Below are 12,649 nucleotides of genomic sequence, written 5' to 3'. Positions count from 1 at the left end.
GGAATAACAGTTAAAACAGGTTGTAGGATACAAGGTTAATATACAAAAGTCAATCACTTTTATGTATACTGTCAATGAACAAGTGGAATTTTAAATTCAAAATACAATACTATTTACATTAGTATGCACAGAAGTAAAATACTTAGGTATAAATCTAACAAAATACATAGAAGATCTACATGCAGAAAACTGAACTAAATGAATGGAGAGATAGTCCATGTTCATGGGTGCAAAGACTCAGTATTGTCAAAATGTCAGTTCTTCCCAACTTGATTTATAGATTCAATGTAATCCCAATCAAAATCCCAGCAGTTATTTTGGGGATATCGACAAACTGGTTCTAAAATTTATATGGAGAGGCAAAATACCCAGATCAGCCAGCATGCTATTGAAGGAGAAGAACAAACCTAGTAAATTGACACTACCCAACTTCAAAACTTATTATGAAGTTCTAGTAATAAAGACAGTGTGATACTGCCTAAAGAATAGACAAATAGACCAAGGGAGCAAAGTAGAAAACACAGAAATAGACCCATATAAACACAATCAACTGATCTTTGCCAACGACATAGCAAAGATAGTGCCCCCCCCCTCAACAAATGGTGCTGGGACAACTGGACAACCATATTTAAAAATAAATTTAGACACAGACTTTCCACCTTTTACAAAAACTAACTTAAGATGGATCACAGACCTAAACATAAAAATGGAAACCTATAAAACCGCTAGATGATAATATAGGAGAAAATTTAGATAACTTTGGGTATGGAGATGACTTTTTAGACACAACACCAAAGGCATGATCCATTTTTAAAAAAAGCTAAATTTTAGTAAAATTAAAAATTTATGTTCTATGAAATATACAATGTCAAGAAAATGAGAAAACAAGCAACAGACTGGGAGAAAATATTTTCAGAAGTTATATCTGATAAAGGACTGTTATCCAAAATATCCAAGATCACTTAAACTCAACAAGAAGAAAACAAAGAACCTGCTTAAGAAATGGGCAAAAATTTTGTAACTGTGTTTTACATTTAAGTGTTTAATTCATCTTGAGTTAATTTTTGTATAAGATGTAAGAAAAGGGTCCAGTTTCAGCCTTCTGCATATGGTGAGCCAGTTTTTCCAGCACCATTTATTGAATATAAAATCCTTTCTCCATGGCTTGTTTTTGTGAGATTTGTTCGAGATCAGATTGTTGTCGATGTGTGAGGATATTTCTGAGGTATCTGTTCTGTTCCACTGGTCTAGAAGAAAACCTAGGCAATACCATTCAGGATGTAGGCACGGGCAGAGACTTCATGATGAAAATGCCAAAAGCAATTGCAACAAAAGCCAAATTGACAAATGGGAGCTAATTAAACTAAAGATCTTCTGTACAGCCAAAGAAACCGTCATCAGCGTGAACAGGCAACCTACAGAATGGGAGAAAATTTTTGCAATCTGCCCATCTGACAGAGGTCTAATATCCAGAATCTACAAGGAACTTAAACAAATTTACAAGAAAAAAAAATAAACAACTCCATAAAAAAGTAAGCAAAGGATAAGAACAGACACTTCTCAAAATAAGACATTTATGTAGCCAACAAACACATGAAAAAAGCTCAACATCACTGATCATCAGAGAAATGCAAATCAAAACCACAACGAGATACCATCTCATGCCAGTCAGAATGGCGATTATTAAAAAGTCAGGAAACAATAGATGCTGGCAAGGCTGTCAAGAAATAGGAAAGCTTTTACACTGCTGGTGGGAATGTAAATTAGTTCAACCATTGTGGAAGACAGTGGTGATTCCTCGATCTAGAACCAGAAATACCATTTGACCCAGCAATCTCATTACTGGGCATATACCCAAAGGAATATAAATCATTCTACTATAAAGTCACATGCGCATGTATATTTATTGCAGCACTATTCACAATAGAAAAGACCTGGAATCAACCCCAATGCCCATCAATGATAGACTGGACAAAGAAAATGTGGTACGTATAACCCATGGAATACTATGCAGCCAAAAAGGAATAAGATCATGTCCTTTGCAGGGACATAGAAGGAGCTGGAAGCCATCATCCTTGGGAAACTAACACAGGAACAGAAAACCAAACACTGCATGTTCTCACTCATAAGTGGGAGCTGAATAATGAGAACACATGGACACAGGGAGGGGAACGACACATTCTAGGGCCTGTTGCGGGCTGGAGGGAAAGGGGAGGAACTTAGATAATGGGTCAATAGGTGCAGCAAACCACCATGGCACACATATACTTACATACCAAACCTGCACATTCTGCATATGTGTCCCGGAACTTAAAAAAAAAAAAAAAAAAAAAAAAAAAAAAAAAAAGAGAGAGAGAGAGAGACAGAGGGAGGAAGAGGCAGAAAAAAAAAAAAAAACAGAAATGTGCACAAGATCTGAACAGACACCCACCTCACCAAAGAAAATAAACAGATGGCAAATAAGCACATCAAAAGATGCTCTACATCATATGTCATCAGAAAACTGCAAATTAAATCACCAATAAGATATCTATTAGAAAGAGCATCAAATGCTGAAAACTGACACCACCAAATGCTGGTGAGGATATGGAGCAATAAGAACTCTCACTTACTGCTGGTGGGAATGCAAATGGTACAGTCACTTTGGAAGACACTTTGGCAGCTTCTTACATAACTAAATATACTCTTACCATATGATCCAGCATTCATGCTCCTTGCTAATTATTATTAAGAAATCATGCAATAATTTCTTAATACTTAGAAATATTTACTCAAAAGAGTTGAAAACACACATCCACACAAAAACCTACACATGAACGTCTCTAACAGCTTTTTTCATAGCTGCTAAAACATGGAAGCAACTAAGATATCTTTCAGTAGATTAAAGGATAAGTAAAGTGTGGCCCATAAAGACAATGGAATATGATCAACACTGAAAGAAAATGAGTTATCAAGCCATGAAAAGACATGAAGGAGATGAATGCATATATATAAGTAAAAGAAGCCAATAGGAAAAGGCTACGTACTGTATAATTCCAACTATGTGACATTTTGGAGAAGGCAAGACTATAAAGATAGTAAAAAGATTAGTGGCTGCCAGTGGCTAGGTGGGTGGAAGGAAAGAATAGATGGAGCGCAAAACATTTTTAGGGCAGTGAAACTACTTTGTATAATATTATAATGGTGAATTCCTCTCCTTATACATTTTCCCAGACCCACAGAATGTACAACACTGAGTTAACCCTAAACTATGGTTTGGTAACAAAGATGTGTCAGTGTAGGTTCATCAGTCGTAACAAATTGCCACTCTGGGGGGGATGTTGATGTTGTAATGGAAAAGACTACTTATGCATCAAGGCAGGGGTTATACAGAAAATTTCTGTACCTTCTGCTCAATTTTGCTGTAAACCTAAAACTACTCTAAAGATAAAATCAATTTTTAAAAAGCAGGCTGGGTAAGGTGGCTCGTGTCTGCAATCCCAGCACTTTGGGAAGCCAGGCAAAAGGAATTTTTGAGGTCACCTGTTGCAGTCCTAGTTACTCAGGAGGCTGGGGCAGGAGGATTTCTTAAACCCAGGAGTTTGAGGTTACAGTGAGCTATGATCACACCATTGCACATCAGCCTGGGCAACAGAACAAAATCCTCTCTCTAAAAATAATAATTAAAAATAATTTTTAAAAGGAGATATTCTTGCTTAAATAATGGACTTAAAATAATTTGTTTATGTTTACATTATTTAGAGGATTCTATTTCAAGTTTTATCCATAGAGTAATTAGGATTTTCTCAAAACTCTGTATTTTCTAATTATTGTAGTTCATAAAAAAATAGAGAAATACTGGCATCATGAGAAACATACAAATCTATGATACCAGCCAACCACCTATTTATCAAGGTTATTGTATTCTTAACTAAATCAACCTACACCTCTGCTATTTGGCAGATTGGTAGAGAGAGATGATACCCATAAAAGGGTTATTTGCATACACTCTATGTAAATTCAAATGTATAAAATATATTGATGCCACAAATAAAATTTAAAAGTGTACATTAAATAAGACTTCCTCACTTTTCATTTGGCATGCCACTTAAGATTCTGGTATCTCCATGGAACACCCCACTAGGTATTACTGATATTGTAAAAACAAAACATACCTAAAGTCTGGCTTCTGCAGAGGTGTCCCTGATGTCAAGGTTCGCATTTTTGACCTGGGACAGAGGAAAGCAAAAATGGATGAGTTTCTACTCTGAGGCTACATGGTGCCAGATGAATATGAGCAGCTCTTCTCTGAAGCACTGGAGGATGCCCACATTTGAGCCAACAGATACGTGATAACAACTTGCAGCAAAGTTGGCTTTCATATCCTAGTGTGGTTCCACCCCTTCCAAGTCATTCACAACAGAAAGATGTTGTCCTGTGCTAGAGCTGACAGGCTCCAGATGGGTATGGAAGATGCCTTTGGAAAGCTACAGGGCACCATGGCCAGGGTTCACATTAGCCAATTCACGTGTCCATTCGCACCAAACTGCAGAACAAGGAGCATGTGACTGAGGCCTTATACAGGGCCAAGTTCAAGTTGCTTCACCAGCAGATGCTTCGCATCTCAAAGAAGTGGGGCTTTACCAAGTTCCAGTCAGATGAATTTGAAGGCATGGTGGCTGAGAAGCAGCTCATCCCAGATAGCTGTAGGATCAAATATAATTGTGGGTTTTGCCATTACAAGTAATTTCTTTTGCACCACCCTAATACATCCCCAATTGTGGCCTCCTGGACCAGTGACAGGTCCTACATTCATGAGACTTTCCACTGTGCCCCCTCCTCTTTCTGCCCACCAATAAATCCTACTTCCTATAAATAAATAGTAAATAAGACTTAAACTTAAGCAAATATGCATCTATCATTTAATAGCCTTGTGAGGCTGGGCTTGTGACTTCTTTAAATCTAAGTCTCCAGACTCTTAGGTTAGGGTAGATTAACACCTAACCCATAAATGTCCTATGCCAGAGTTTTATGCTAGAGTGCCTGGGATAACAGAAAAGCCAAAACCCTATTATACGTATTGATATTGCGCCCAAAAGTAAATCAACAGCAGAAACAGAATCAAGCAAAGCAGCTGGGATAGATAACTGTAAGAATTTCAGAAAGAGTAAGCAGGAACTTTACTCTTAAGCCTTGGCTGGAAAAAGAAGTATTCCCATTACAATTACAGAGTTGGCTTTATACATCGAGTACCATATTAGTAAGAAAAATGCCCATGGGTGTTAGAAATGTTGTAAGTCTATTAATTTCAGAACGAACACTTTCTGAATTCTTCAAGGTGAAAACCAGTTTTTACTCTCCCTGGCATTGATCTTTCTCCACAACTCGCTCTAAAAAAAATCAATGGCAGTTTCTTGCTGGGCTCTGTTTGGAAGGAACTGGAAGCAAGTCAAACAGCTTTGGAGTTTATTTTTGTTAAAGGGTGGGCACAATAGAGGATGTACTCGACATCTGCAGCATCCATGATGAATTATTTATTCCTGATTATTCTGAGCAGACAGACTTGTTTGCAGCAATATGTCACACATATTACAAAAGTTAGAATGCAAATGAAAGAGGGTCAATCTTATTTTTAGAACCATAAAAATTTCTTAATGTTTAGAAATATTGTATTTCATGTTAATGATAAAAAATCTTTTAAATCAATTTTTGGCTTCTAATAATATATTAGTCCTACGTTTATATTTATATATTTATCAAGCTTTTAGTGGTTGTATCATATGTCGATCTTATTTTTATGGGTATTCTGAAGGATAAATCTTAAATATGATATCTCATTACTAATTTAACTTGAATTGACTTAATGGTTTTCAATAATGGGTTGAATATAGCAATATAATCAAAAGTCATTTTTAAATTAGTTTGAATACATGTGAATCACAATTGAGAAACTTGGTAAAAAGGAAATTCCATTTTTTCTTAGGAATAAAATATGAATTTAGTCTCAGTGTGTGCTAAGTGTTGTTTCACAGTTTATTATCAATAAAATGATATTCAAGAATTATCTTTTCATTTAACTAAAATGTATGTAATTGCTGATAAATGTAGTACTCAAATATTCCTTATTTACATTATAGGTAGCTGCTATTGAAGCCATATGTATCATTAGCTAAAAAAAATACCACTTCATATTTTCTCTACCCCAGACCCTCACCGAACTCTTCAATATCTCCACCATTGTCATCAGCAGTCAAGAGTGAGCATACGTGTTTGGTCATGGCTTTGCTACCTTGATAATATTTATAAGATTTTATTGTCAGCCTGCTTCAGTGAACTGATGAATAACTGTTACAGTATTTCTGTGGAAAAACATTGTCTCTGCACCTACAACAGATAGACCTCAAAGAACTCGTTAGTTGAAATGAAATATTGGTTGGTATTGTCAAAGTTATCATTTCCAAATTGATTTTCTATTCAATTCCTTTTCAATACCCACTTTTATATGCCCACTTTACAATTTTTATTATTCATAAAGAATTTGGAAAATTCTGATAACATGGAGAAAGCTTTAAAATGATATAACATACCACTTTGGAGAACTCTATACTTATTTTGCCATGTTTCCTTCTAAGAATGTTCCTGTCTATATTCATGTCTTTCATATATATATATTTTTTTAAGGAGCCATTTAACCATGTTATTTTTAAGCTGAATTTTTTACTATAATATCTTAAATATCTTTACATTTTATTTAATATTCTACCACAACATAATTTTAATGACTACATGGTATGAATTGTATGAATGTACCATGGTTTCTTATTTTCTAAGTTGTCCTGTATTAGAAATTTAGGCTGCTTTCCAATATTTAGCTTTAGAAGCAATTTTGTGATGAATGTCGTTGTAGCTATACTCTGTTCACATTCCTATTTCTTTGGGATAAATTCTCAGAATAGCAATTCCTGGGTCAACATATAAAAACCTTTTGGCTGGGCATGGTGGCTCATGCCTGTAATCCCAGCACATAGGGAGCCCGAGACAGGAGGATCACTTGAGCCCAGGAATTCAGGACCAGCCTGGGCAACATGGAGAGACTCCATCTCTACAAAAAAAATGTCAAAAAATAGCCAAGTGTGGTGGCACACACCTGTGGTCCCAGCTACTCGGAAGACTGAGGTGGGAGGGTCACTTGAATCCGGGAGGTAGAGGCTGTAGTGAGCCATGATTGCACCACTACACTGCAGCCTGGATGATAGAGTGAGACGCTGTTTCAAATAAATAAATAAGATTTTCAATAGGTTCTGACAAATTGTTTTTCAGAAATACATTAGATTTGTGCAAAAGTAATTGTGGTTACTTTTAATGGCAAAAATTATGATTACTTTTGCACCAACCGAATAGTATCAATTTATACTTCCACCAAGTATGTGTAAGGGTCCTCTTTTACTTGACCCCTCATCAAAACATATGGTCCAATATATTCTTCAGAGTATATACTAGAAAATCAAGGGGGAAACATACAATCAGGGATGGGGGAATGGTGAGAGTAGAAATAGGAAGAAAAGGAGGCCATGACCTCCAGATGTTGGATAAATCACAACTCTAAGATTACTGGGGAATGAAGAAAAGGTTTGTTTGAAAGACTTTGAGGTCCAATGTGATTTTATTATATGAGGTCCTAAAAGTCTCCTTCAGGACTTCCCACGAAATTTCCCATCGTTGGTTTTCTCAGGAACTTTCTGCTATAAAAATTTGGAATGTCAGGGCTAATTTGTTCTCTCAAAAGCCTGATTATAAAAGCATTTTAAAACCATGACAATCTATGCAAACATAGAAAACATAGATAGAAAAAGGCTACGGGTATTAGGAATGTTTATAAGTCTATTATTTTCAGAACACTTTCTGAACTCTTCAGAAAGTTAGAAATTATAATAATTCATGCTAATCTCCCAGCAAACTGATAATCCCAAACTATTGTTAGAAATATTAATTATTCATAATGTCTCCCATTGTCTTGGGATTATATCTTCTCTCACCTGACCACAGAGTGCACACTTAGCCTATTATTACTAGATTGCAAAATAACTTATAGAAAAGAGATTAGATGATCTATAAAAATATAATCACTCATTGCTCATTTTACTGGGCACAGGTTCAAAGCATTGTTCAATGTCTTTCATTCACACTGTGTTTCACTCTTCTGTATCCAGCTGGCTGCTTCTCAGGACTCACATTCACCAAGATCATTAATATTTTGCGCTATAATTAAAGTGTATGCATGCACGTGTGCATATGTGTGTGTGTGTGGAGGGGGGAGAGAGAGAGAGAGAGAGAGAGAGAGAGAAAACGCACGCAGATATTTGAGTTCACTTCACATCAAATGGAAACTGCTCTCCCAATACCTGTAAAGGCAAACCAGCCTCTATACTCTGCTTAGGGATTCCTCAAACTAAGTTTTTTTCCTCCCTTGGATACACTGCATTTCTTCTCTATCTTAAGCTACTTTTCAAATTTTAATCATCACATCTTATTTTAGTTAATATGCTTTTTAATTCTAAAATATTTACATGCCAATCTTATAATTTTTCATTCTGGCCTACAAAATCAATTATGAATTCATTTTCATAAGATCATTCAGCTTAATTTTCCTTAGAAGAAAACCTTTTGTCAGTTAAATGCTTTAAATATATCTTCAGTCTCGTTCCATTTGAGATTGGCTTGGAAATAGTTTCTTTAGATAGAATATCAAATTGTAAAAATTGAATATCTTTATTTATAAATATATAAAGTTGGATCTTACACTACCACTTCATAATAAGCTTGGTGAAATAGCTCGACTATGAATTTTATAGCTCAAGTTCATTGGACTGCTTCTTTTTTATCTAAATAAAATTATGTGCCATTTCTACAGGTGAATAACTCAGAAGACACATTAAAAAATTCTGGCAATTAATGAGTGTCTACATTTAAATTTTTTTTTTTTTTTTTTTTGAGATGGAGTCTCACTCTGTCACCCAGGCTGGAGTGCAGTGGCACCCATCTCGGCTCACTGCAACCTCCACCTCCCGGGTTCAAGCGATTCTCATGCCTCAGCCTCCCAAGTAGTTGGGATTACAGGTACCCACCACCACACCTAGCTAATTTTTGTATTTTTAGTAAAGACAGGGTTTTCCCACCTTGGCCAGGCTGGTCTTGAACTCCTGACTTCATGATCCACTTGCCTCAGCCTCCCAAAGTGCTGGGATTATAGACGTGAGCCACCATGCCCAGCCTAAAAATTGTTTTCTTTAATCTCTGAAATCCATATTCTAATAACTTGTCAGTGTTGATGGAGAAATAGACTTAACATTATAAAGTTCCTTTTTCTAGTGCTCACAGACTTTTACTTCACGATTTCTTGTAAATAATTTTTAATGTGTAGCTTTTAGAGCCTTTGAAATAAAAGCAGCTTGGTTAATGAAGATGTTAGAGCATTAAACCTCTTTCAGGAGGTCTAACATTCTTGTAAGATCTTATTTGTATATCAACTTAATTCATTCTGCCTTTTGCAATTATTCAAACTATTAATTTATTATTATTATTGAGAAAAAGTCTTGCTCTATCACCCAAGCTGGAGTGCAGTGGCATGATCTCGGTTTACCACAACCTCCCCCTCCTGGGTTCAAGTGACTCTCATGTCTCAGCCTCCCAAATAGCTGGGATTACAAGTGTGTGCCACTACGCCCTACTAAGTTTTGTATTTTTAGCAGAAACAAGGTTTCACCATGTTGACCATGCTGGTCTTGAACTCCTGACCTCAAATGATCCACTCGCCTTGGCCTCCGAAGTGCTGGGATTACAGGCATGAGCCACCGCGCCCAGCCTGATCTATTATTTTAGATATTCCTATACAGTTGTCTCCCTTTACCATGGTTTCACTTTCCATAGTTTCAATCACTCACTGTCCAAAAAAAAAAAAAAAAAAAAAAAACAAATGGCAAATTACAGAAATAAACAAGTCATAAGTTTAAAATTGTGCTACTCTGAGCAGCATGATGAGATTTCGGGTATTCTGCTCTCTCCTCCTCTGGACATGAATTATCTGTCCAGCAGATCCACACTGTAGACTTTCCCTTTCCATTGGTAATTTAGTACCCCTCTCAGTCATTAGATCAACTATAATGATATTTTAGTGCTTGTGTTCAAATAACCCTTATTTTACTTAATAATGACCCCAAAGCACAAGAGTAGTGATGCTAACGTATTTTTGTGATTGTTCTATTTTACTATTAGTTATTGTTGCTAATCTCTTACTGTGCCTAATTTAGAAATTAAAATTTATCATAGGTATATATGAGTAGGAAAAACACATAGTATACATACAGTTCAGTATTCTCAGTTTGCAGGTATCCACTGGGACTCTTGGAATGTATTCCCTGCAGATAAGGGATAATTACTGTATTTCAGTTTGACAAAGAGAAGTCACGTTTTTAAATAAATGTTATCGTTGTATATTTAGTCTGTATTAGAGCTATTAAGATTCATTGGTTTGCTAGGATGGAAAGTATTACAACAGTCCCCAGGGATATTCAAGTCCTATTCTGTATGTTAGGTTATTTGGCAAAGAAAAATTAAGGTTGTAGATAGATTGAGGTTGCTAATCAGTTGATATTAAAGTAACAAAATTATCCCGGTTTATCTAGGTGAGCTCAATATAATCACAGGAGTCCTTAAAAGTGGAAGAGGGAAGCAGAAGAGGAAGAATCAGAGGGTAGAAGCATGAGGACTCCACTGGTTGTTGCTGGAGGAAGGGGCCATACACCAAAGAAAATGGGTGACCTCTAGAAGCTAGAAAAGACAGGGAAATGGACTTTCCTCTCAAGCCTCCAGAAAAATACATAGCCTTACTGTCCCCTTGATCATAGCCCAGTGAGAGCCATGTCAAATTTCTGAGCTACAGAATGAGAAGATAATAAAATTGTGCTGTTTTAAACCACTAAATACTTGGTCATTTAATGCATCACCAAAAGAAAACCAATATAGCTGGTAATCTGGCTGCCTAAGTAAACATTTAGATTAAAATTCTACATTATAATTTAAATAGGTTTAAATATACTCTATGTTTTCCCAACTCTGATGTTTGACTCTATACTTTTTCTCCATTTATATAGTTTTAGTTTAAGTTCTAGTGAGCATTTGTTTATTTCGCAAAAGGCTGCAAGCTGTCTCCCTGTTTCTGCTTATCCCTATAGCCAGTCGTGGAAACATTTCCGGAGTTGCAATTTTCATTTCGTCACCCTATTTCTCACAATTTGGGAATGACTTCTAAACTTCTTTCTCAATATAATTATAATTCTTGATTATGGGTTCCTATTTCTCTACCAAGAAACCCCACCTTCTTGGGCAAGTACATGTGCCTTCTCCTCAGGGCTCCAACAGTACTTTGTCTATACTTGTATTCCCACCTTTCTTGCACTTTGGTTTACTTACGTGCATCCATCTGTTCCCACGGGATTATCAGCTCTTTCAGATATTGGTTTTGTGTATGGCACGTGGAAGATGATCAATGTATAGTGAATACATAAGTAATTTCTACAAGAATACTTGCTAGCATCACAGACACACGGTGCTTTTTATTGCTTCTACTTTCCTGTATATTCCACCGACCCTGAACTACACAGGAGGTGCCTTCTCATTTGCTTGCTTGCATTTAGACAAATGAATTCCTTTAAAACCGGTCTCTCTTTACTCTAGAAAACATCCATTGCAAATCTCCCTGTGCACTGATGCTGTCAGATGTTACTTTAATGATTATGTTTCAGTGAATTTTGGTGTCTGTGCATTTTGGCAGTGGAAAGGGCTAACTGTATTTATATATGACTCTGAGATTGTATTTATTTTTTCTGTCTACTTGCCATTCCCCTCGTTTTGCTCAGCCTAAGGACTGTGGTGAAAGGAAAGGAATTGTCTCCTCCAGATTACTGACTGAACAAACTGGCATATCCAGGAAGGATACAAGGCAGTACGATTTTGAAACCATGTTATATTAGAAATAAAGATACTATGTTTATTTGGCATGAAGTTAAGACAATGAAGAAATCTATTTATCTATTTATCCAGAGATTGAAAGACTACCATATAAAAGGAATATATTTATTTTCTATTCATTGTTGTTTTAGACATTAGAACTTGGATCAATAGGTGAGAACTATAGGGAGAATCTAGCTTACACTACAATATGTCAGTTCTTTTTAATTTTAATTATTTTGAGAGATTAGAATCTTGCTCTGTTGCCCAGGCTGGAATGCAGTGGTACAATCATAGCTCACTGTAACCTCAAATTCCTGGGCTCAAGCAATCCTTCTGTCTCTGTGTCTCGAATAGCTGGGATTACAGGCATGCATACCACGTTCCACTAATTTTATTTTTGTAGAGATGGGATGTTGCTATATTACCCAGGCTGGTCTCGAACTCATGGCCTCAAGCTATCCTCCTACCTCGGCTTCCCAAAGTGTTGGGATTACAGGTATGAGCCACCATGCCTGACCTATGTCAGTCTATGTGACTATGTAGGCACTGGTTTCCTGCATATTTTCCAACAAAGGTTGTGCCATCATCTAAATAAAGAAGATACATCTTTGGGGCCAGGACAGGACACTTCTTAACTCCATCTTATAAACAAAGTATGATA

The 12,649-nt window shown here is 36.3% G+C and overlaps 1 pseudogene; it reads left to right on the top strand.

Annotated features, from left to right (window-relative positions):
- Positions 1-4,136: 4,136 nt before the first annotated feature.
- On the top strand, positions 4,137-4,752 carry LOC126953390 (60S ribosomal protein L10-like; annotated as a pseudogene).
- The last annotated feature ends 7,897 nt before the right edge of the window (positions 4,753-12,649 follow it).

The sequence above is a fragment of the Macaca thibetana genome, chromosome 4, assembly GCF_024542745.1.
Source record: "Macaca thibetana thibetana isolate TM-01 chromosome 4, ASM2454274v1, whole genome shotgun sequence".
Lineage (NCBI taxonomy): Eukaryota > Metazoa > Chordata > Mammalia > Primates > Cercopithecidae > Macaca > Macaca thibetana.
Note: the sequence above shows the minus strand (reverse complement) of the source record. Positions and strands in the feature narration are given on the sequence as shown.